The sequence below is a fragment of the Orcinus orca genome, chromosome 15, assembly GCF_937001465.1.
Source record: "Orcinus orca chromosome 15, mOrcOrc1.1, whole genome shotgun sequence".
NCBI lineage: Eukaryota > Metazoa > Chordata > Mammalia > Artiodactyla > Delphinidae > Orcinus > Orcinus orca.
Window position 1 is genome coordinate 13,486,000 of NC_064573.1, and position 23,534 is coordinate 13,509,533.

A 23,534-nucleotide genomic window follows, 5' to 3' on the forward strand; every position below is an offset into this window, starting at 1 on the left:
CTCATGGACTAAACAACCCTAAGGCTCCAGCATATTTATTCTTATATCTGTGGAGCTTTGAGAAAATCAATTAAGAGTGGGAGATGACATGATAATAAGGAAGCTGAGAGAATGTGTCTCTTCCAGGAATTCTGTATAGTGCTCTCTCTTATCACAGAGACCTGAGTCAGTGTGTCACGTGCCAGGAACATCTTGCTTCTACTGCCTGTTGAAAGAAGATTTTGTCTCAGTTAAAAAAAAAATGCCATGTATATATATCAGGATTCCATAAACATTTATTGAGTACCTACTGTGTGCCAGACTTTCTAATACTCATTCTCAAAGTAAGCAATTTGGAATAACTTCAGAATGGGCACACAATTCTGAATTGCTTGGACCCAGCTCATAATTATAGAACAATGGAAGAGATTAGAATAAACCCTTGAAATGCACCAATTTGGCTTGGCTTATAAAATCTCAATTTAAAGTATGAACTGAGAAGGCAAGAAGGACACAAAGGTAAGCAGATGGAAGAGACTCAAACTGGGCACTGGGATGGTGGTGTCTGGACTTTTGGGCAGCTGAGTGGCCAGGATCAGTTGTGCAAATCCACCAGCTGAGATACTCATGAACTCACTGATACTCACAACTCACTGACTCACCTTGGGACTTTTGATTACCAAGTAAAACATGCATTTCTTTTGAAGGATGATTACAGTACAGTGACTGTGATGAGCCACACTCTAACAGACTTGCAAGTTACAAATAATGCACACAAGTTTTTTAAGAACATGGAGCACATATATTTATATCCACAACCAGCATTCTATTTCACTCTCTAGTTCTGACATAAGTGAAGGAAAAAATATCCCTTATCCTGTCCTGGGGTCAATATGAACTCAATTCTTTTTTTTTTTTTTTTGCAGTACGCGGGCCTCTCACTGTTGTGGCCTCTCCCGTTGCGGAGCATAGGCTCCGGACGCGCAGGCTCAGCGGCCATGGCTCACGGGCCTAGCCGCTCCATGGCATGTGGGATCTTCCCGGACCGGGGCACAAACCCGTGTCCCCTGCATCGGCAGGCGGACTCTCAACCACTGCGCCACCAGGGAAGCCCCTGAACTCAATTCTTTAGTCACCTATAATTTGAGGACAGCAAAGTGTTCTTTCCTTTTCATCAGCTTTTTGTCTCTCATAGAAGTTTGAATAGGTATGAGAAAAATAAGTTCTGGCAAGCAATAACTTGCAACTGCAGCTGTTTGGGGAAAAAAGAAAACAAGGTAAGTTCAATCCACCACAAAAAGAAGCCTGTTGGCTATTGTCAGAGAAGCAGGATCAAAGACAAAAGTCGAGTTCTTCACCCAGCCTTAACTTACTGTTTTATTACTTCCCCACAGCAGTCTGGAAAGCATAGAGAACCCTTGTCTTACATAGAAATACTTCTCTGGGCTTCCCTGGTGGCGCAGTGGTTGAGAATCTGCCTGCCAATGCAGGGGACACGGGTTTGAGCCCTGGTCTGGGAGGATCCCATGTGCCGCGGAGCAGCTAGGCCCGTGAGCCACAACTACTGAGCCTGCGCGTCTGGAGCCTGTGCTCCACAAAAAGAGAGCCCGCGATAGTGAGAGGCCCGCGCACTGGGATGAAGAGTGGCCCCCACTTGCCGCAACTAGAGAAAGCCCTCGCACAGAAACGAAGACCCAACACAGCCAAAAATAAAAATAAAATAAATTAATTTTTTAAAAAAAGAAAAGAAATACTTCTCTGATGAAACACTAATTGGCCAGAGTCAATGGGGCTCGCTGGGCTGTTTCTGACTGTTTTGCTCACAAGGCACCAAGTCAGGAAGGCATTTTTATGGGCAAGAGCCAAATCAGGTGGGTTTCACACATTGCTATTGTAAGATTTGGGAAAGAGACTAGGAAAGGAAAGATAAAAAGATAATTAATGAAGCATATCAAAGTAAAGCCTCAGACTTACCGGCGCAGTGGTTGAGAATCCACCTGCCAAGGCAGGGATGCGGGTTCGAGCCCTGGTCCGGGAAGATCCCACATGCCGTGGAGCAACTAAGCCCATGCACCGCAACTACTGAGCCTGCACTCTAGAGCCTGTGAGCCGCAACTACTGAAACCTGCGTACCTAGAGCCCATGCTCCGCAACAAGAGAAGCCCCCGCTCACCACAACTAGAGAAAGCCCGTGTGCAGCAACGAAGACCCAACGCAGCCAAAAAATAAATAAATAAATTTATTTAAAAAGAAAAAGAAGGAATCCGCCTGCCAGTGCAGGGCACACAGGTTCGAGCCCTGGTCCGGGGAGATCCCACATGCTGCGGAGCAACTAAGCCCATGTGCCACAACTACTGAGCCTGAGCTCTAGAGCCCACGAGCCACAACTGCTGAAGCCCGTGCTCTGCAACAAGAGAAGCCACCGCAATGAGAAGCCCACGCACCACAATGAAGAGTAGCTCCCGCTCACCGCAACTATAGAGAAAGCCCGCGGGTAGCAATGAAGACCCAACGCAGCCAAAAAAAAAAGAAAAAAAAAATTGACCAGTTACAAAAATGGTTTAAACATTTCTTGACTGTAAAGGGAGAAAGTTATGTTGGTCTAGAGCAGGAATTAGCAAAACATGGCCCATATACCAAATCTGCTTCTGACTCATTTTGTAAATAAAGTTTTATTGAAATACAACTACACTTGCTTATTTACATAATCTCTGTAGCTTTTTTCATGCTACAACCTTAGAGTTGGTATGACAGAGGTCATAGGTTCTGCATAGCTTAAAATATTATTATCTGGCCCTTTATGGAAACTGTCTGCCAGCCTCTAGTCTAGAGGTAAACATTGGGCTGGACAAAATTACCCTCGGTGGAAGTTTGTAACATGGATATGTATAGGGGGAAAATTCTTTTTCTATTAAAAATTCACAATAAAAGCGATCTTAATTTTGTAACAGTTAGAAGAACTTTTAAAATTAAAAAATGTATATATTTTTGGCAGTGAAAGTTGTGACGCTTCTCTATATTTGGGTCAGTTTATTAGTGATGCCTGCAGAAGAGAGGAAAGATCAGGTTTAAAAATAAGGCTCTAATGTTAATGGCATCAGATATTAGCCTCTACTAGCCTCTTTATTTAAACTGCAGTTAAGATAGAAAAAGCTTACTCGTATCCCACAGGGCTGGGGCTGTTTAAAATGCAGGACTGGTTATGTCTGAGGGTTCCTTCCCAGCCACCCTTCTAAGCTGCTCCTTCCCAAACGACATGTTCTGTGTGCCTTTTTAGTGAACACCTGAGCTCAGCTCCTCCCATCTACCTCTCCAGAGTTGTCAGCCAACACTGCCCTACGACCCCGTGTGTGTGCACATCTGTGCACATATACCTGGATGTGGGTGAACACGCATGCGTACACACCCACACGCACACACACAGAGTGCTCTGGCTGTATTAAGCTCATAGCTCTCTACATACTTCGTGAATTTCCATGCCTCCTGTGTCTTTGCTTTAGTGATTTCCATGCCTCTTGTGCCTGTTAAAACCACTCATTTGCCTGAAAAATCCAGCTGTGAAGAACATGCTTGGGAAATGTGCTCTTCTGTTTCAGTCTCCTGTTTCTGAGCTTTCATTACCAAGCCTTTTGGTGAATGAGAAGAAATTCACAGGGTCCAGTTAGTGGTCACTGCCCTTGGTCTTTTGAGCTACACTTTTATTCCTTAGAGAAAATAATCCTAAATTCACTACAGGGCTAGAGTCCAGAAACCACAGGGAAGTTTTCGACTCCTTTTCAGGCAAGAACTAAAGTCTTTTTAACTTCAACCACAACTTCCCTATAAGTTCTGTCAGGGCAAAGCTAGTGTTCTATTCTTTGAGTGGCCACGAAGGCCCTCAAGGGAGTGGCTGGTATATGAAGGCACGCAGTACGTTTATTGTAAGAAAGAATGAACGAACGCGGCCGAGTGGTTATGAAGGAATGCTTGGTAGGAAGGTGAACTAGTGTAGTCAGATCACTATCCGATGTTCTAGTGGCATATGAGCCTCTGCCATGTCTGGCAATTTCTCTTAGATGATTTGTTTGCAGTGGCTACATTCCCATTGTCCAGAGCAGGGCTGCCATGTTGCGCAACTCCGGTGCATTCAGTGCACAGGCTGACCTGCCATATGCAGCCGGTCCCAGGTAGTGCTAAGAGCATGGATTTCGAGGTACACATTTCCAGGTCCAGATTTGATTCCCAACTTTCAGCGTTTACTAGTTTATTGACACTGCTCAAATTCCTGAAAGTTCTTCAAACCTCTGTTTCTTCATCTTTAAAATAGGGCAAATTATATATCATAGTGTTATCATGAGGATTAAATGAGGTAAAGTATGACACTTAAGAAAATAATAAATGCGTAATAAACATGCTTTTCGTGATGTGTGGCTGGTTGTGAATCTTCACTGGGGATTTATGTCACTGTAAACCATTTTAGTATAGAGTGGGCTTTGATGTTGTTTTACATACGTGTGATTGTATTAGTTTCCCAGCGCTATTGTAAGAAATTATCACAAACTGAGCAGCTCTAACAACAGAAATTTATTATCTCACAGTTCTGGAAGCTAGAAATCCAAGATCAAAGTGTCGGCAGTGCTGTGCTCCCCCTGAAGGCTCTAGGGGAAGATCCTTCCTTGCCTCTTTCGGCTTCTGATAGTTTCTCATAATCCTTGGTGTGTGTTCTTTGGCTGCATCACTCCAATCTGCCTCTGTTGTCACCCTTTCCCTTCTCTGTGTGCTGTGCCTAAATTTCCCTCCTCTTATGATACCAGTCATTGGACTAAGGCCCACCCTAATCCAGTGAGACCTTATCTTAACTTGATTGCATTTGCAAAAACCTTATTTCCAGATAAGGTCACATTCACAGATCCCAGGGATTAGGACCTGAACATACCTTTTGGGGGGACACAATCTAACCCTCAACAGTGAGCATGAACATAATCTTGGATGGTGGCAAGAAGAGGAAGGTTCTCTCCAGGAACCTCCTGTATGACCTTGGACGAGTCACTTAACATCTTTTGTCCTGTTTTCTCATTTGTACCGTCTGTGAATTGAGGAGATTGGATAACATACTCAGATCCCTCACCTTTAGCATTTTATGGTTTCATGAAGTATCTCAAATTCCAGATTTGCTGAACCTGAATTCATGAGATTTTTCTGTAATTAGGTCCTGAGACAACTAAAGGAAGGACGGCATCAGCCCTCACAGGTGAGCTTCTGTGGCATCAGTCAGGGTGGGTTCGCCCACTGTACTCACCTCCTCTGTGTCCTGGGAGCAGCCTTCCCACAGAAATTTGTTATTTATTCCCTTCTTTCATTGCTAAACCACTGTTATTAAATTTTATTTCTATTTTTATAAAACCTGCCCTCCATTTTAGCAGGGTCTGCTATAGCGTCCAACTTCATTTCAATCACAACTGTTGGCAATTTTTGAACACTGTTAAAAGCCAGTGTAAGACTCACAGAATTGGAGGTGGCGGGGGGGGGGGGGGCGGGTGGATAGGAGAGCCCACATAGGGGACTTAAAGTGTGTTTATATTCATCTCAAGTCTTTAGAGGCCCGACTCTTCCAGTGGGACCATTGAGGTCCATGTGGCTCATTGGCTAAAAGTAGACATAGAGATTCACATCTCACATGAACCTGAAGTGAGGAAAAAAGAATCCTTTAGTCTAACAAATACTCCATAAAGAAGACTATTTGTTTTGTTCTTATGAAGCAACTGAACACATTTTATAGCCTGAAAGAACACTTGGGGTGCACCTAGAAATTTATTGTTAAATAACTTTTAAACCCCAATACTATTAGAGTCTTAGAAGTTGCAGTTTTTATTATGAATGATAGCATTACCTAGGAAATAACCACCAGAACCACATTCTTTGTACGTATTATGTTGACTACACCAGAAAATTATAGATTTTTCTGTATACATGCATTAAACAACAGAAACTTGCTAAATTGATTATTCAGATTTTGGAAAATAAGCAAATATTTGCTGCATAAATATTTCTAATATCTACACTCTATATTAGATACCCTAGAAACTATATTTTGCCTTTCTATGAAGTTTGGCAAGTGTGGCTTAAGAATAATAATAATGATGATAATAGTCAAAATAGCAATGCAGTATTTTAATTGAGAATATTAAAGTGCTCTGGAACCCAATAATGAATATAAATCTCATACAACAATACGGTTAATCTCTTGATTTATTAGGAAAGTGTCTACAAAGGTAAAATTCAGCTCGGTTCCTATTAATATAACACTGTTTATGAATTAGCGGCATCTGAATTAATGAGGTTTTATTGTGAGTGAAACTTTACTTTTTAAAAATTTTGTTTTGATTACATAAAATTTTTTTGTAGTTGCATCTGTAATGTCTCCGATAACTGAAAGTGCCACTCAGAGGAACCAAAGCCATCACTGCGAGGGTCTCACTATCAGGGACATCATTTTTAAGACATGTGTTATGTTATATATATTATATTATATTGTATTGGACTCTTACATTATTTGGGATCATTGCTGGCTATTTTAGTCCTGAGCCTGTGATCTGTTCCGCAGCCTGCTCTCTCGTGATGGCTGGGAGGCAGAGTGGTGAAGAACCTGAACCCTGGAGTCAGACAGACCTGAGTTCAAATGACATTTCCACAACTTTCTAGCATGCGACCTTGGCCTTCTTAACTTGTCGAAGCCTCAGGTTCCTCATCTGCAGAACGGGTCCTTCTTTGTAGGCGAGTTAACAGGATTGAATGCGGTAGAGCAGGGACAGTGCTGTTCAATGTTAGCCCGTGATAGGAATTGGCTCCCGGTAGTGGTCTCTACCCCTGCAGCACCTAACATTCATAACCGGCTTATAGGCATTGTTCATGAACAAAACTGAAATCACCACTGAATGCACTGCAGGGTTCATGGAGGTAAGACGGGAATGAGCCTCACTTTCTTACTGTAGGAGAGCTGGTTTGGATTAGAGGATCTCAAAGAGCCTTTTTAAGCTTAATGCTACAGAGCCTGTGTGGTATGATAAGAAATAAATATGTGGTTTTTGTCCCAGATTCCTGGCACAGAGCTCCTAAAACTCTTAGAATTTCCTGAGTTTAGGAGTGATAGGAGCATCTTTTTTTATTCATAATGGATTCCTTTCAACCATTCAGCCTGAGTTTTTGCAAATGAGGTGACTTTGGGCGAGGCCCTTGATAGCTTCTGGATGCGGGGGGCTGGCCAGAAAGAGAGAGTCTTGGTTAAAAGGTTGGAACTTTCATCCCCACCCCTTGACCTCTGAGAAGCGGAGAGGGGCTTGAGTTTGTGTCCAATCACCAATGGCCAGTGATTTAATCAATCGTGCCTGTGTAATGAGACCTTCAAAAGAACTCAAAATGAGGGAGTTCTGGGATCTTCCAAGTTGGTGAACACACCAGTGTGCCAGGAGGGTGGCGCACCCCAGCTCCATGGGGACAGAGGCTCCTGTGCTCAGCATTCTTCCAGACCTCGTCCTGTGTCCCTCTTCATCTGGCTGTTCATTTGTATCCTTTATAATAAACTGTAACATTAGCATTTTCCTGAGTTCTGTGAGTCATTCTAGCAAATGATCAAAACTGAAAGCGGGGGCATGGGAACCCAGAATTTGTAGCCAAGCAGAAGGAGCGTGAGCAGCCTGGGCATCGCCTGCTTTTGAAGTGAAGGGGGTCTTCTGGGACTGAACCCTCACACCTGTGAGATCTGAGCTAACTCTGGGCAGTGTCAGAATGGAATTGAATTGTTGGACACCCAGTTGGTGCCAGAGAATCAGAGAATCTGAGAGTCTATAAGGACCATTTCTGATAAGTTTTGCAACCTGATCCCCCTGCCCCCAACCAGCACTGTGTCTCTGGTTTCTGAACCATTAACTAGAAGTGCGGACAGAGTTTCTCATGCTTCTAGGCTGTTACAGGGAGAGGTGTGTGTGCAGTGACACTGATAAGGAGAGCCATCTCTCTCCTCTGGACTGATGTTTTCAGATGGGCATCTCGGGGTGAGAAGTCAATTGGCGTAAATGTGCAACTACAGGACCGAGAGTCAAGAAAATAAGGAAGTTAGTTACCATGGCCAAGGTCATCCTTGAACCGCAAAAGGGGAAGCTGCGTGTAACATCTCTCATAGGTACCATACCTAGTATGACAGTCTTGCAGATACGTTCAAAATACTGCCCGATCCAGACTGAAAATATGTCCCCTACTCCCCAGAATTTTCTCATTCACTACAAATCCCTTCTGGAAGTGGGCAGGGTACAGCAAATATAAATAAACACATAGATAAATATATCTCATCTTCATTATTTTGTAATATATCACTAGGATGAATCTCATTCCAAGAAGCTTCCATGCCCTCAGGAATCATGTCTGCTCCTGTGGTTCACGTTATCAATTTTGAAATGCTTTCCCACAAACCATTTTCTTTCAGGTTCTGGGCCTATGAAGCTAACTTAATTCACTCTCCTCTTTTCTGTGGTGTCAGCTCAGAGGTTAAGTTGGATGCTAGAGGACATGTGTTATAACGCTCGGTGAGAACTAAAAAATGTTTTCCAGCTTGTAAATTGCTTTTTGTTTATTTAATTTTGTCTTTCACGGACTGTATATTCAGCATATGCCTCTGGGGTCTTTTATACATTAATAATTCAGAAACCACTGACCTATAATCATATTAAAACTCTCATTTTATCTCCAGTTTACCCATAATAGAATCCTGTTACATGAGTTGGGCAGAAGCCTTGTGAATAGATAATCTTGTCTCTAAAAGCTATGGCTTTAAGGAGTAAGTAGGGATTGTAAATTCAAATTGTGAGCCATTTTATTACTGTACATTCTGTCATTATGGTACGATTACAAAGCATTTCAGATTTTATTAGTTAATTTATTTAGCCATCTCCTGATCAGTTTAGTTCTTTTTTTTGGTCAGGGTTGCTGACCCTTCCAACAGGTGAAAATGAAAGCAGTTCATAGTGAAAGAAACCCCTTCCAGTTTCTTCGCAGGTGTTGAATGAGCCCTGGGCGTCTCACGTCTCAGTGATTCAAAATCAAAAGGCCATTTCCACAATCACCTGGGGGCTGGAATATACCACTTAAGCCTCTTGTCCATGTAAAAAGGTAGTTTAAACCCGGGACATTTGAAGGCTCGTCTGAAATTTGTTTCTCCAGCTAAGTTTTGCCCTATTAATCATGGAGGTTAGTCCCTTGGCCTGTTTCTGAGTGGAAAACCAAAGTGTTTTAAAACAATTATGCTGAATGTCTGCCAGGTTTTGATTATCCAGATAAGTCGTAATGTCAAGTTAATGACAGTTTGATCTAAATTTCATTATTTAGTTTTATTGAGAGCTATATTATGAGAAAAAAGGGAAACAAGTCAAAAGCTGCATCTACACACAGCCATTCAGTCAACGTTCTGTGTGCACAATTGTCTGGAACGCCGTGTGGTTAAGCCAACTGGATCATTACAACAGCAAACAGAATCGACCATGTAGCAGCATAGTTATTTTGGCCACGTTAGGACAAGTGAGGTGATGTTTTAGGGCAATGTAACCAGTTTACTGAATGGGATGATCTTAGTGGATGCAAATAGGACATGGCATTAGTTATTTTTCCCCTCACGGCTTTGTCAGCTCTGTTTCCTGATCTATGACAGCACCACGGACAAGTCTCATGGCTTTTGGGTGGCTTTCAGTGATAAGAATCATCTCACTTGGGTAGCTGTGACTCATTTTTCAAGAGTTAAAATGTCTGCTCTAGTCTAAATCAAAACTTCATTCTCCCATTCAATCCAAAGCTTCTTCCTTCCCCACCTCTGGCCTCACCTCTGCTCAAGAGACACAGTCAGGAAGGGCTGGTTCTTTCCCTTCTTTCCCCTTTCCTTGCCTTCCCACCATCTTCTTGAAGACCCCCCTCCCCAGCCTCTGTGAGGGGTCTCTCAATGGCCACACACTTCCAGCCTGGAGTGGGAGGAAGCTCTCCCTCTGCCACTTAGTAACTTTCTCCAATTATTCTTTCCTATTTCTAGTCTTTCTTACTTAAGCTGCAGATGGACGACAGGGATTTTGCTCTGATTTTTCTCAGCATTGGGCTGTCCTCACAATATATTTCAACACGGAAAGTCCCATTAAACATCTGTTCACAGATACATAGACCATAGCACAGGTATATTCCAGGGCAGAAACTTCACTGCATGTGATCAGAGAGTTCTTCAAAGCCTAATATAAATCTTGGGAGTTATTTAGTTTACTAGGAAAGAAAGAAATGACTATAGAAGTCAGTGCTGAGAAGAATAGCCAGTGTTGAGCTTTGATGCTGTTACTTTGCACGTATGGCCCAGAGGATCTGAGGAATTCTTAGACGATCTCCCTTGTGCACAGAAGGTGATGTTGGTGTCCACATTGGCTTGACTGGTTCCCATTTCTCAGAGACAGAATCAGGGCCAGCTGTCTCCTCTAGGTTCCACCTCTTGTGTAGTGGGTGGTCCGAATAATGTGAAGGGGAGTCCCGAACTTTGTGCTGTCTTCAATTTGTTTCTATTTTCATTTGACTACTCTGTTGGGAACATTAAATCAATGTGCATGATTTTTGAAGAATGTGATCTAGAAAATTCAATTATTGAGTGTCTGGAAGGGTTTCAGAGATTAAAGTGCTGTGTAAAGATGTGTAAGCAGTTATTATTAAAATTAAATAAATGTTTGCTCCATACAATTAAATTACATTGTCACATGGTTTGTATAACTCCTCAGGACACATTTTGTTTTGACTTTTTCTAATTCCCCCAGGTGGGGTTAGAAACTGCTTTCCTCTGTTGCTCCCATAGCTTTTTCTTCATACTTCTATTTTAGCTAGATTCAATTCAATTTGACTTGCTTTAGTTTCAGGTAACGTTTATTAAGTGTAAACTAAGTGCTAGTTGCTGTTTTAGGCCCCGAGGAAAAAAAAAACTGAGCTGTACCTTCCAGCAAACATCTAGAGCGTGTGTAAGTGTGTTGTGTGTGCATTTGTGTGTGTTAACATAAATGCAGTTAGGTCCATGGGAAGAACAAAATTCAAAGGAGGCAGAGGGAAGGGAATACCTATCCATGGTCCAGGTGCTGAAAAGTTCAAAGATGAATGATTTTGGCTGCATTGAATTAACTATGAATGCTTTCAGCAAATCTGTGCCCCTTGCCTTTTGGAAGGATTCAAATCTTTCTGGATGGATGGTTGGCGAAAATACTCCTCTTACAGCCCCCATGGAAGAGGCACAACAGAGAACTATGGTAGCAAAATTTTCCTCTCACTAGTTTTGCCCTTGAAATTGGTGAGCACAGTTCTGCAAATTAGAAATTATTTCTGAGGTTTCCACATTGTTCAGTTTTCCAGCAAGTGCGCCAACCATGATGGCAACCTTCTTCCTGGAGTCAAGCAGTTTTCTTCACTTGCTCATAACTCTGACGTGTTTATTGAGGGTTGATGTAGAATATTAAGCAGTTGGTATTCAGGAAAAAAATTGGTAAGGAACAACATTCATGGTTATAAAGTCATTGCAAGTGGAAGAATTGGAAAGTCAAGATTTTGGCCTTCCCTTTTGAGTATCAGCAGAGATTTTAAAAAGGAAAGACATTAAATAAACTAAACAAAGCCAAACAAATTACATATTAAAGTTAAAATAAAAAAAGACATCATAATATTCACAAACCATTTGTCTTTCTTAAAAAGCAGGGTAGGTGTCGCCCACATTGTAGATATTTATTATTGAAAGTTTGGATTCTGGAAAGGATGAGAAAAGCATCTTCCTGTTTACTTCTTATCTATAAACATGTTTCACGGCCTATTAAAAGCTCCTCAGAAGCAAAAACATTTTTTAAACCATTTTTGTGAGGCAGCGTTTGATAGAATACGAGGTTAACTGAGTGTAAAAGACCAATAAAATAAATAAATGGTGAAAGATGGGGTAAAAAAAAGCAAAGGGAAGGATTACAAAACAAGTGGAGTAATTTCCATTTTTTACATGCTTTGGAACAAATCATGGAGGATGTGAATTTTCATTCCTTGAGAATTTGAAAGAATCTATTAGTAAAATGATTTGGTTCTGGAACTTTTGGGGGGAAGTAGTTCTTTAATAGTTTTTTCAGTTTATATTATTGTTATTGCTCTAGTACATTATATTATCTCTGGTTTCAGTTTTGGAAATTCACATTTTTTCAGCAAATGGCCAGATTTTGAAATTTCTTAGCATAGAGTTGAACATGGTATGAGAATTTCATATGCATGTCTATGCTAATCTATTTAAATTTCCTTCCATGTTAGTTGTTGCTTACTTTATCATTTCTAAATATTTCTATTTGTTTCTTCATTCAATTTGTAAAACATGGCCTATTATGCTTATTTTTCCTCAAATATAAAGCTCTTGAATTTGTTGACCAGTCCCTAATGTTATTATTTTGGGATATCTACCTCTTTTATTTTCTTCCTTTGCTTCATTTTAGTTATCATATGATCTTTCTCTAGCTTCCAAATTCAAATGGTTATATTTTCTCTTTTCAACCTTTCCTGAATAACAGTGAGAGTTTTTTAAACTTTTTAATTTGTTTTTGGGTACAATTTTGGCTAAATACCTTAAGTTTTAATATGTATGGTTCTAATTTCTGTTTTTTCTAAACAGTTTGTATTTTTATGGTAACATAATAGGAAGTGTATTTGTTGTCAAATAATGAAGGGTTTTTTGTTTAAACTTTTATTACTTTTTTCAATTGTCGTTGTAGGAGATTAGGACCTACACAATTTTTGCTATCTGGAATTTATTGAAATTATCTTCTTTCTTACCACATATTTAACTGTGTGTGCATGTATACATACATACACGTACATGTATATATATGTGTGCATGTGTGCGTGTGTGTGTCCCATGAATGCTTGTGAACTTACATTTTTAAACAAATTCAGTTTTTAGGTCAACCTTAAGTAAATATATGGGTCAAATAAATAGACTTCTTTTTTAACTCTACAGTATCTTCTTCCTTCTCAGTGTACAAACACATTTAGGTCTCTCCCAGCCTTGGAGACTTCTCTCGATGACGCTATTCCTTCGAAGTGGTCCTGGCTCGCTCCTTACCGGCACTGGTAAGTATTTGGAAGTGGCAGCTACACTTACTAACTTCAGTACTTCACTGCTCAGCCTCTCTTTACTTTATTAAAATTCAAACCTGTATAAACAAAAAGGATTTACTGTATAGCACAGGGAAGTATATTCAATATCTTGTAATAAACTATAATGGAAAAGAATCGAAAAAACAAAGACTATATATATATGTGTGTGTAACTGAATCACTTTGCTATACACCTGAAACTAACACAATATTGTAAATTAACTAATTTTTAAAAAAAGAGAAAGAAAAACATCAAAATTTTAAACATTCATGGAGGATCCACTGTGAGGTAGGTGTAGAGGTGTGATCCGTGAGATCCATGACCTCAAAGAGCTTGAGTTGGGTCTGAGTTCCAGAATTTGCATCAGGGTTCTTTGATTTGGCTTGGTAGAAGCTAGTTTCATCCCATGACTAGTTAGGAAGGGTGTAAAACAAAGACAGGAATGGCTTCTCTGAGTAGAGGCTTTATTACATCCTTCCCTTCTTTCACATTTGCCAGGAGAATAAGAGTGAGGAGGAGAAGGCTGGCAGCTTTGAGCGTCTCTGGCCTCGAGAGTAGAAGAGTGTAGAGCAGGACCAGTCTCCACGAAGGTGGGAGAGAAAGCCATCTATGAAGCTGCCGAAAACTTTTGTGTCTTCAGTTGGGTGTAGTTGGGACCCAGGGAAGAGAGCCAGAAGTCTGGCTGATAATATGTCAGGTCTTCCACCCAGGGTGGGGTTCCTGTTTCTTCTCCATCTACTTATGGGGACACACCACCCTTTTTGATGCACTCAGGATCTCCTGCCTTATCTGTGTTAGAGATAATATTTTGAGGGCACTATCTTGGCCCATCTCAGCCCCAACTGACACCTTGCAACCACATGAGGGATCCTGGGCCAGAACCACCTAACTTAGCTGCTCCTGGATTCCTGATCCCCAGAAACTAGGAGCAATAATAGATAGTTTTTTAAGCTGCTAAATTTGGGTATAATTTGTTACAGCAGTCCGTACTATAACAGTGCATTAGAGCTTCGCAAAGAGGTACAATGAAGGCTAAAGAAAGGAGCGGTCACACCCCCGTGGGAGAACAGTGAAAGCCTCCGATGGAGGTGTGTGGCATTTGAGATGGGTCTTGCAGAGAACTGGGCATGTATATGCATATGGAGAAGAGAAATAACATTTCAGGAGAAAGAACAAGGAGATGGAAAAGTGAAAGTCATGTTCAGGAAAGAGGGCAGTGTCAGTGATCTGCCTCTGTGATGCACGTCAGAAACTGGTGGGAGATGAATCAGGAAAGGTGGGCTAGCACTACAAAGAAAGCACCTGTGTGCTTCCTCTTTCTCACCCAAACCCCTAAAGACAGCCATTCTTCACGGGTTGGTCCTTGGACCTCTTCTCTTTCTTTATGGAGTTCCTTGGTGATCTCATTCACACCAATTTCTACCTGGGTTGCTTTAAAATCTAATCCAGACCAACCCTTAGTGATTGTCTCACATCTCCAATTGCCTGCTGATCTTTTCCACCTGGATACATTACCGGCCTCTCAAATGTTTTTGACTCCTAAGTCCATCTTCCTCTCCAGCCATCCTCCTTTACTGACTGCCTTAAATCTAAGGGATGACACTGCTACTGTTGACACCATCCAGGTGGTTTTCCCTGGACCACTCATCTGGGCAGAATTGTGAGAATCCAAGATGGAAACTTTCTAGTGGGATGTCTCTAGGGACACAATTTAGTGCCACTGATTGGAAGCCTGTGGGACAATTCAGAGGAAGCATCATCCACATTGCTACCCCTCTCGCCATATACACGTGTCATATGCTTCCTTGTTACCCTCTGTAGATGACTGTTTTAGATCACCTCCAAAGCAGCCATTTTCCTTTAATTCTCACCCTGAATGCAGCTGTTCTAGGTGTAGTGTATCCATCCTGGGCAGTGTAGATGAGGTTACTGAGAAGTTTAGTCCTTAGGCTAAAAACCTTGTCATCCCATTGGTATCTTTCTGCAATTAGTCATCAAGTCTCATCCATTTTATCTCCCCTTGTCTCTCATTTTCAGCCAGACCCCCCTACCCTAAGTGGTCCTGATAGTGCTGAGAGATTCTCAACCTGGCTGCAAATTAGAATCCCTGGAGAGCTTTCAAAAACTCCCTTGGGCCTCACTCAAGGCCAATTATATCAGAATATCTGGGGTGGAGCCTAGACAGCTTATTGTTTAAACGTTTATCCCGAGATTCTACTGTGTAGTCAGGTGGAACTCCACCGGTGGACAAGGAAAAGCGTTGCCTTGAGGGATAATGCTAACCTGGTCTTTAATTATGCTGACCTGGGGAAATCATTCACACCTTCTGAGAATCAATTTGCAATTCTATAAAATGTGATAAAAGGTTCCTAGCAAGATTATTGGAGAAGCAAATGAAACAGTGGGGTGAAAAGGCATGATAGCTGTAAAGAAGTAGGTACCGTTGTTATGATGATCACACTCTCACTGCTCCCAGTCCAATTCAGGTCCTAATCACCTTCGGGGGGCCCTGGGTAAGGGCTCTCTAGCTGAGCTTCTTGCCTCCATTATCTCTGCCCTTCAATTCATCATCCTCTACATTGGAGCCAGATCAGCGTTACCGTGTCACAGTCTTTCTCAAAAACCATCCTGCTTTTCATTTCCTACCAAACCAAGTCTCCTACTCTATACATCCTCAAATCAAAACCCAAAGTGCTTTCCTAACCTCCTCTTCTGTTTCCTAAATGCAGCCTATCTGCATCCGACCATCAGCCAGCCAGCCAGCCAGCAAACGCTGGAGATCCTATTGTATGACGGCATCCATCTGTGGGGAAATGCAAATATGAACCAGAGATCGGTGAACCGAGAAGCTAACCGAGAATAATTTCATAGAATAATTAGTTTTAGTTAAATATAATCTCCAAAGACATCTTTGATTTTCCCACCTCTCTGCCTCTGCATTCTCCAACGCAACAGCGTACACAATGCAAATTGGGTCTTAAGTGGTTCTTGAACAAACTTTAAGAGATAAGCGAACATAATGTCATTACTAAATGGTAGAATAAATGGTGTCTATTTCCCATGTTTTTTGAGAATTACGGTAGTTGGCTGGGCTGGCTTCAGGGACGTGTGACCTGCACAGTCACACGGGGCCCCACACTCTGAAGGGTCCTATGCTTGGCTTAATGCTCTGCTGTCACCATCTTGAAATTTTTAATAACTTTGGGGCAGGGGACCCACATTTTCATTTTTTTTTTAATTGGAGCATAGTTGGTTTACAATGTTGTGTTAGTCTCTGCTGTACAGCAAAGTGAATCAGCTATACGTATACATATATCTACAAATTATATAGCATGTACTGATAGTGAGTGACAGTGTTTGATTATTCATTTATGTTATTTTTGTTTTAAAAAGAATTTAAGGCAGCATAAATGATGACTAAAATGGAGGAAGATAAGTAGCTTTTTACTGAGGCAAAGGAAAAATAAAATTAGGAAGTTAAGACGGAGCTGGACTGAGTTTATTACATTAAAGTCAAGATGGACTTCTAGCAGTCCAATTTGCCTGCTAGAAGTTGCACATGAGTGGGGTTTGAAGACTTTCTAGCAGCCACTGTGAGGAGGGGAGGATGATAGGTTGTATTCATGGTCAGTGGCTCAGGAAGAAACACAAATATCCCTGATAGGAGACCACAGGGAAATCTGTCTCACGGGTCTTCCTAACTGGGACACGGTACAAAAGTCTTTACACTACTGGCAACATCCATACCAAGAACCCAGCAACACCTATCACAGGGCCAGTTCTTTTAATGTACCTCACACAGTATCAGCACACAATTCAAGGTATATCAAGTGAGAGGAGCTCAGTACTGCATAAGGCTGAGTGGGTGAATGGATGAATAATAGGGGACAATATGAATCAAATAGGTGTCTAGCTCTGCTGGTCTGACTTAATTCAGGGATAGATTTTGGGGTATTTTGAAGAACAGATAGGCTCTCCATATTATTTAGAGAAATTGCCAAAAGAAATGCTATTTCTCTCTTGTGTATCAAAGGGCACTATCAGTGGAGTGGAAGGGCATCCCACAGAATGGGAGAAAATATTTGCAAATCACATATTTAATAAGGGATTAAAATCTAGAATATATAAAAATGCCTAAAACTCAAACAAAAACCAAACAACCTAATTTAAAAATGGGCAAAAGACTTGAATAGACATTTCTCCGAAGAAGATCTACAAATGATCAATAAGCAGATGACAAGATGCTTAACATCACTGATTATTAGAGAAATGCAAATCAAAATTACAATGAGACATCACTTCACACCCATTAGACTGGCAGTAAAAACAAACAACCAGAAACAAATGTTGGCAACGATACGGAGAAATTGAAGCCCTTGCGTACTGTTGGTTCAAATGGAAAATAGTGCAGCTGCTGTGGAAAACTGTATGGCAGTTCCTAAAACAAAACAAAAGAACTACCATATGATCCAGCGATCAGCAATGCCATTTCTGGGTATGTACTCAGCAGAATTGAAAGCAAGGACTCAGATATTTGTGCACTTATGTTCATAACAGCATTATTCACAATAGCCAAAAGGTACAAGCAACTCAAATGTCTATTTGATGAATGGATAAATTAAATGTGGTCTATACATGCAATGGTATATTATTTGGCCTTAAAAAGGAAGCAAATTCTGATATAGGCTACAACATGGATGAACCTTAAGGACATTATGTGAAGTGAAATAAGCCAGTTACAAAGGGATCATACTGTATGATTCCATTTACATGAGGTACCCGAAGGCAAATTCATAGAAACAGAACGTAGGATGGTGGTTGCCAGGTGCTGGGAGGTGGAAGAATGGGAAATTATTGTTTAACGAGTGCAGAGTCTCAGTGTGGGATGATGAAAAATTTCTGGAGGTGGGTGCTGGTCATGAGTGCACAACAAGGTGAATGCACTTAATGCCACAGAACTGTACACTTGAAAATGGTTAAAATGGGAAATTTTATGTTATGTATAGCTTACCTCAATAAGAAAAGAATGCCATTTCTCTCTGTTGGGCCTTTGAAACTCCATGGCAGTCAATGTAAAGTTATTAGTTCTAATAATACGATATAAGAACTGTGGAAAATCAAAGCATATGTGTAGAAGTGGCATATTGGTATGATTTTGGCTATCAGTAGCAGAAAACAACACAAAACGGGTTGAGCGGTAAGTGGATTTATGACCTCAGAAAATGAGAAATATGAAGTGAAGTCATCACCTGGCCCTTTACCCTCCTTCTACCTCTAGGGTATTCTCCTCAGGGACCTCCCCTCATTGTTACAAGATGGTTGCCCCCATCCTGACATCATATACAGATCAGTAACATCCAGCAGGAGAGAATGAACTGCTTCTTCTTGGTGCAACTTCTCCATAGTAAGAACCCTTTTCTACAAGCCTTCCAGCCGACTTCCTCTGTGTCTCACTGTCCAGAATTTCATCACACGCTCATCCTCAAACCACCAGAGAGAGAAATGGCACCACCATGAGTGACCACAGGACTAGGCAGGATGGTCAAAGCTCCGTGCGCTGGGGTGGACGCTGGAACAAAAGAAGGGGCATGTGCCCCGTGGAAGAAGAGCACAATGGACCTCCAACAGGTCACAGCCGAGCCTTGAGAAGCAGGATCCTGGGCAACTTACCTAAACATCTCTGAGCCTCAATTTCCACCACTGTGAACTGAGGATAATAACGTCTGCCTCAACTGGGGTGCTGGGAGGATTAACTAAGATAGTGTTTGCAAAGCATCTAGTATAGTGATTATACACACTATTGTATTGATCATGATCTCATTACTGATACACGCGTTAAATGCTTCAGAAATGGTAGCTGTCATGACTATTCTTCTTCTCCCAGGAGTGTGAATGCACAATTGCTGGGTTATCTTCTTTTTTTTTTTTTTTAGCTGCACTGTGAGGAGGCTTGCAGGATCTTAGTTCCCTGACCAGGGAATGAACCTGGGCCTCCGGCAGTGGAAGCATGGAGTCCTAACCACCGGACCGGACCGCCAGGGAATTCCCTGGGCTGTCTTCTTGGGAATTCCCTGGGCTATCTTCTTTAGCTTACCTAATGCAGGTAAATACTCAGGAAATAAATGACACTTGGATATTCCACCATGGGCTGTGGAGTCCTAGGGTGCATTAGTTTATTAGGGCTGCCAAAACAAAGTGCCACCAACTGGGGGACTTAAACAACAGAAATGTATTGTCTCACAGTTCTGGAGGCTAGAAGTCTGAGATCAAGGTGTGTCCCTGTGTCTTCACATCATCTTCTGTACATGTCTGTGTCTAAATTTCCCTTTTTTTTTTTTTTGTTTTTTTTGCGGTATGCGGGCCTCTCACTGCTGTGGCCTCTCCCGTTGCGGAGCACAGGCTCCGGACACGCAGGCTCAGCGGGCATGGCTCACGGGCCCAGCCGCTCTGCGGCATGTGGGATCTTCCTAGACCGGGGCACGAGCCCCTGTCCCCTGCATCGGCAGGCGGACTCTCAACCACTGCATCACCAGGGAAGCCCTAGGGACCACTTTAATAAGAAAGTGTAATTTCCACTCATTTTAACTTGATTACCTCTGCAAAGACCCTACTCCAAACACTGTCACATCCTGAGGTACTGGAAGTTAAGACTTCAACGTACAAATTTTGAGGGGACACATTTCATCCCATAATATACAGTAAGAGTTGCTATGGAGATCTATTTTCCTGAAAAGCCCAGGGTGAGAATTCTCAGGTCAGGTCGGAACTCTTCACCCCACCTGTAAGGTCGGATCTTAACAAACGGCGCCGCGAAACAGGAAAGTTTGAAGTGAGCTTTATTAGGGAGCGCTCCCGGGCGAGGTTCACTGGTCCGAGATAAAGGGGCCAGAGAAGTCGCACCCGGGTGAGGGTTGGGCAAGATTTTATAGGGGAAGAAGGGAAAGGGGTGTGGTGAATCTGGGAGGGCGCAGGGTATTCCTTATTTGGTGGTCGTTTCGGGTATCCTGGGGGACCGTTAGTCCCGCCCCTCGAAAGGCGGGAAGGCTGGGCTGGGTTCAAAGTCCCCAGGTCAGTTCCTGGAACTGGGTGGTCCGGAATGTCTCCAGGGCAGTTTATGGACCTGGGTGGTCCGGAGAATTTCTGTCTGATGCAATCTGTGAATCTGATTGTGTTCCCCTGCCTCGGGCCAGTTGGCCTTACACCACCCACACCCATCCCCCTCCCAAACTCTTTATTTTAAATGGATTTGGAAATAACCCTAAATCCCACTCTGGCTAAGCTGGAGTAATGGGGTTGTAACAGATTTGTTAAGTAAAAACGTAGAGAAAATCCCCTGACAGGGGTTGTAGGGAGCAGGAATCTGGAATGGACAAAAGAAACTCCTGTTTGGTCGTTTTGAACATTTATTAAGCCCTGACTGTGTGCAGGGCATGGGCTCTCTATTCTGCATGGTGCTGTGGGGCGTGCTGTATGAATAACCAATGGGTCCTAAGAGTGCATGTTGCTGAATGCAAGTTCATGTGCTGGATGCGGAGTGAGGCCAAATAAACCGAAACATCTGAGTCTGGAGCAGAGAAAGGTTTACTGCAGGGCCAGGCAAGGAGAACGGGTGGCTTGTGTCAAAAACCCTGAACTCCCTGATGGTACTGGGGGGAGAAGTTTTTATAGGCAAAATTTGGGGTGAGGGCTGCAGGGTGTGTGACTTTGCTCTGACTGGTTGGTGGGGGGGGAAGAGGGTGGTGTTTCAGGAATCCTGTGCTCAGCCTGGAAATTACCATCCTCCACCTGGGTGGAGGGCCTAGTTCCTGCCGAAGAGATCAGAGATATTGTTATGTATATTCCTTGAGGAGGCACCAGGACCCTGCCCCATCGATGCACTATTGTTTCTTGATTGTTCCTCCTTCGTTTCTGCATTCCTTCCCCTCTCTGATTAGCAACTGTTTGAATCTGCTCTTTGGAACTCTGGAAGGTGTAGGAGGGTGAATGAAGCCTATTTACTACTAACAGGAAATGGGGGACAAAGAAAGGATTTGTACCTTGAGGGCTTCACAGGGTTTCATGCACAGATGGTAAAAATGAATCTGGTTGGAGAAATTTGAGTGAGCTTTGAAGGGACAGAGGGTCAGGGTGAGAGGCAGTGATATAAACACCCTTGGAAACTTTGAAAGCACTGAATCTTTGGGGATTACAATGATAAACATAGGTCATGTAACTGCACAAAGAAACGGTGTGGGTAAGGATAAGAAAGAGCGGATCTGCTTGAAATCTTGGGGGACACTTGGGGCCCTGCAGGATTGTGAGCCACAGTGAGGCTTAGAAGCCACTTGCTAACCCTGAGCTACAACAGGGGAAGCTTGGAAGAGACAGATGCCTTTAAACCAAATCAAAGGGATTGTCTTGATGCTGGTTGATGGGAGGAGTCTTGGTGCAGAGATTCACGGGAGGTGCTTTGGGTTCTACAGACCTGGGTCAAGTTTACATTCACCATTTACTGGTCATGTTAAGTTGGGCAAAGTGCTTAAATTGTCTAGGCCTCAGTGTCCTCATCTGTAAAGTGGAGACATTCACACTGCTGCTAACGTTCTTTTAAGGATGAGTGGAAAATGGTCAGCGACACCAGCTGCACACAGGCTCAATAACCGTGCACTGACAAAAAAGGGATTATAGGTATTTACTGATTTTGGACTCGATTGATATCCTGTAGTTCCCCCGCCCTGTGGCAGAATAATCTGTGCTCTTTAAAACAGACGAATATGTGACCTTGTCAAACTGCTGTGGACACTGTGAAGCGGAGGAGGTGTCAGAAGAGAGAGAAGGAGAAGGTTTAGGATCTGGTAGGGGGTCCTTTACTCCAGGAACCCCGCCAGCACACTCCACCCACTGGGAAGAGAGGGAAGTAACAGCAGAGGAAATAACATTAAAGCCGGAAGAGGTAGGAAGTATGTGAAGAACGTCCTATTTGGCATCATCCTTCACTGACCTCTGAAGGTCTGACCTCTGGGGGGTGTCAAGGGTGCCACTTCTCCTGACCACTAGGGGGTGCTCTGACTTGGTCCTCTGGATCCAGAAGCACAGAAACAGATGTTTGGTTCCTTTGAGTTTGAATGATTAGGGCAGGAGGTGGCTGAGAACAGAGACAGTGGGAAGAAGAGGGTGGGTGAAGCCAGGTCTGGACCTGGAGCAGGTATGGGGTGCCAGGTCAACTTGGGCAAGATGAAGGCTACGGACGGAGTACAGAAGAATGGATCCTGGAGAGTCTGGAGCCAGCTTCGGGGACCCATAGGACAAGGCCTTGGATCCAGACCTGGGTCTCGACAAATGGTGATAGAACATCCTCATTCTTTTTCCCTTTTTTCTCAAAGCTGCACTTTTGCCCTAACTGGCCGCCGGAGCAGCAGGTGTAGTGGCCAAGCGAGGGGAGGAGCCCAATGGATGCCAGGAACCTGACAGCTGATGGAAAGGAAAGGCAGGGGAGGCAGCAGGAATGGCACGGGTGATAGAAGGTGGACGTGCTGTGGAGGGAGAGAGGATAGGACAGAAGATGGAGGTGACACACAAGGGTGTAAGAAAGGAGCTACGCTTTCCAATCCTCTCCTGGCTGATCAGCTGTGGCCACTCCAACCCATTAGTCAGTGAGAACAGTGTCTCATATTGATTGTACAAGGAAGAGAATTCAGTTTATAATGATTTCCTTCCGCCAAGCTTATAGCAAAGACACTAGCAACTTACTGGTGGGAGCGAGGGTCTCACTCAACCCCAAACCGTACAAATGTGATGAGAAAGCAGCAGATACCTGCTGCTGAGGAGGGTGTCCGGAGGACCGTGGCATCACACTGTAAGCTGACACTCAGCCAGGACGCACCAAAATGGCCACCTTGTTTATGGTCATCATCCAAATTGATTGGCAGATGCCTGTGCCTATAGCTGTGGACTGTCATCCCTGCTTGTGGCCACATAATTCTAACCAACAGTTTTGGAATGTGTATTGTACATATTAAAGATGAGGTTAAGAAAAAAGATGGCTTTGTTCAACCCATCGCCACTTTTAGAAAAGCAATCTGGGTATGGTTCTTATGAAATCCTTTGGAGTTTCCAGAATACTTCAGTTATTTTGTTCCAGATGAGGCTGCATTGTCCATAGATAGTACCTGGCTCTAAATAGGTAAGAGATTAGACACTGTTTCAAACATAGTAGCTCTCTCACTTAGAGAACACCTTACTGGAATAATTAGTCTGTTGAGATTGGTTTACGTAGGGCCCCCAAATAAAAACCAGTCTTGAAATGTGTACTATCTTTAGCAATTGCTAACAGTAAACTATCTTAGACTATATGTACTTGAAGACCGTTTTTTACACTTTTAAAAAGACTATGTGTACTTTAAGGTGGCAAAAAAATCACA

General features: G+C 42.7%; 1 long non-coding RNA gene across 1 annotated transcript in view; it reads left to right on the plus strand.

Moving 5' to 3' along the window:
• LOC125961256 (uncharacterized) overlaps window positions 1–19,246 on the plus strand; it is a 37,445-nt gene extending 18,199 nt beyond the window's left edge. Inside the window, exons 2-3 of the long non-coding RNA XR_007471706.1 lie at window positions 13,013–13,107; window positions 19,068–19,246. This is a non-coding gene — a long non-coding RNA (uncharacterized LOC125961256). The remainder of the gene's footprint in view (window positions 1–13,012; window positions 13,108–19,067) is intronic.
• The last annotated feature ends 4,288 nt before the right edge of the window (window positions 19,247–23,534 follow it).